Raw genomic sequence first — 3026 nt, 5'->3', positions numbered from 1 at the left:
TGAAAGGTAGCAGGGGCGTTACACAATCCGAAAGGCATTCTACGATATGCAAAAACACCCTGTGGACAGGTAAAAGTAGTCTTACTCGATCGTCGGATGAATAGGGATCCGAAAGAACCCCGAATACCCGTCTAGAAAAAGAAAAATTTGTTAGAAGCAAGTCTTTCGGTCATTTGGTCAACAAAAGGGAGGGGGAAATGGTCTTTCTTGGTGGCGGCATTCAACTGTCTATAATCAATGCACATCCGCCACCCTGTCACTACTCGAGTTGGTATTAATTCATTTTTATCATTTTTAACCACGGTAGTCCCTCCTTTCTTCGGGACCACCGAATCGGGCTAACCCACTTGGAGTTGCCAACTGTATAAATAATACCCGCATCGAGTAGTTTCATCACTTCACCCATAACAACTTCCTGCATCTTCGGGTTCAACTTGCGTTGACCCGTCATCGTAAGGCTTGTGGCCCTCTTCCGGCTCTATCCTATGCATACAAACATCGGGGTGATGCCCTTAATGTCATCCAGAGAGTAACCCAAAGCCTTCCTGTTTTTCTTAAGTACACACATCAAAGCAGCATACTGGTCATCATTGAGCTTAGAGCTAACAATAGTAGTCTTGCTCCGTATCATCTAGAAAAACATACTTAAGATTAGGAGGAAGTGGCTTACGCTCTGGTAACTTTACCTCTACAAAGATAGACAGAATCGGCCGATGGTGTAGCAAGTGTTCACCAAGTTATCGTTGGCCGGGCTTAAAAGCATCTCATCTTCTTCTTCATTGAGCTCGTAGCTCTCCATTGAGGCAACCAAAGCATCCGGCTCCTCAAGCATTCTCCATTGTATTACCGCACACTCATCTAAATGGGTTAGATCGGCTAAGGGATCCTTGGCTAAGGATTCCCTCCAATTACAAGTAACAACCCTGTCAACAATATCAATGGAATAACACGTATCTCTCGGCGAGTTCGGTTGCCTTGTGAGCAAGATGAACTCAATGGTGTCATCCCCTACCTCTAAGGTGATGGTTCAGCGTTTGACATCTATCACAGCCCAAATGTTTGTATGTAAGAACAGTCACTTTGCCTAAAATAATAGGTATCGACTATCCTCTGCAATGTCCAAAACAACGAAATCGACAGGAATAAAAAACTTACCCACTCGAACGGGTACATCCTCTAGAACACCTATAGGTCTCTGAGTCGATCTATTTGCCATTTGAACGGTAATATCGGTCACCTTAAGTCTACCAATGTTTAACCTTTCGCAAACAGAATATGGCATGACACTAACACGGCCCCTAAGTCGAGAGGGCCTTTCCAATTACGTGGTTACCTATAGTGCAAGGAATTGAAAAACTACCCGGGTCCTTTAATTTAGGTGGCACATTAACTTGTGAATGAGCATTACATTCCTCCACAAACGCAACATTACCATCATCACGAAAATTTCTCTTACGATTCAAAATATCTTTCATAAATTTAGCGTAAGAGGGTACCGGGTAATTAAATCGTGAAAGGAACCGTTACCTCGAGATTTCGGACCATCTCCGAAACTTACCAAACTTACGCTCCAGCTTGGTAGCCTTCAAACGCTCCGGACACGGATCGCAACACTGGCCGTAGGATTAGTAACCTTCGGCTTCCGTTGGTTTAAAACCCCCATCAAATCATCAATGAGTGACGAATCATGCAAACTAGTTGACGGATTTGCATCCCGCTCTGGAGATCCAGTCGATCGACTGGTAGGGGTGGTCGATCGACCAAGTAAAGGGCGTGAACAGTTCTGTCCAGGATTAACGTCATCGGGTATCTCGATCGATCGACCGAGGATGTTGGTCGATCGATTTGGATGTGCTAGGTGTGAATAGTTTCGACCAGAAACTATTTTGTCGACAATTGATCGATCGATCGGGAATGTTGGTCGATCGACCAACAGTACTGGCATTCAGACTCGTTTTTGTATCAGAATTCAAACGAGCTTCTTCATCATTTCCCGAGTCTTCCTTTGGCTTGTCGGGACTTTCATAAGAAAGGCCACTTCTGAGATTGATGGCATTGATCGTCTCAACCGGCCCTTCACATTTGTTTGAAGAATTAGCGGCTTGCTTAGCCTCTATATTCTCCAATTGTTTCACAAAATTCCGTGAGGACTCAATCCATTTTGCTTCCATATTCGCCACTTGAACTAAAAGGAGTTGGACCATCTCTCTTAACTTCTCGATCTCATCCGAGTTTTGAACAGAATTTCGACTTTCTCCTTGGGAGCTTGAAGTCTCGAGCTTCTCGAGACGGGTAGAAATGGAAGTCATAAGTGTCACAACAGTCATTTCTTCACTTTGCCTTCGTGACTTTCCACGTGAACTTCCAAACTCGCCTTTATGGTCGCCATCTCCTCAATGGTGTTCCAACCTTTACTTTGACCGGTATTATTTTGGAACCTACCATTAGGAGCTGCATCCAAAATGACCTTGTAATCATCATATAAAGCACTGTAAAATAGGTTGCAAAGATACCATTGCTGGAAACCATGATGAGGGACAGCTCGGACCAAACGTTTGAAACGTCCCCATGCTTCACAAAAATCTTCGTCGGCTCCTTGCTAAAAACTCGTGATTTTACCCTTCAAGGCATCAGTCTTTGAAAGCGAGAAGTACTTCTTGTAGAAGGCTAGTGCTAAAGATGTCCAATCAGTGACTCCAGCTGCTACTCTATCGAGGTAGCGGTACCAATCTCGCGCCGAATCCTTCAAGGAGTATAAGAACATAAACCCCTTTACTTCATCTTGAGTTACCCTCTCCGGTATAGGTATTGAACAGCAATAGTCCGTGAAAATTTCCATATGTTTCAAGGTGTCTTCATCTGGCAGGCCCGCAAACTGATTCCGTTCCACTAAATCAATATAAGAGGAACGAAACTCGAATTTACCGGTAGTAGAGGTAGGTAACTGGCGCCCCTTTGGAAGGTGGTGCTCCTTTGGCTGAAAATTATCGTATATCGTAGCCATAACTTCCAAAGTGAGAGTACTC

The 3026-nt window shown here is 44.2% G+C and overlaps 1 non-coding gene across 1 annotated transcript; it reads left to right on the top strand.

The window, feature by feature from the left end:
* The first annotated feature begins 2522 nt into the window (after positions 1-2522).
* LOC141636388 (small nucleolar RNA R71) lies at positions 2523-2631 on the top strand. The gene has a single exon (XR_012541005.1). It is a non-coding gene; the product is annotated as a small nucleolar RNA R71 (small nucleolar RNA).
* The last annotated feature ends 395 nt before the right edge of the window (positions 2632-3026 follow it).

This window comes from Silene latifolia, chromosome Y (assembly GCF_048544455.1).
Source record: "Silene latifolia isolate original U9 population chromosome Y, ASM4854445v1, whole genome shotgun sequence".
Classification (NCBI taxonomy): Eukaryota; Viridiplantae; Streptophyta; class Magnoliopsida; order Caryophyllales; family Caryophyllaceae; genus Silene; species Silene latifolia.
Note: the sequence above shows the minus strand (reverse complement) of the source record. Positions and strands in the feature narration are given on the sequence as shown.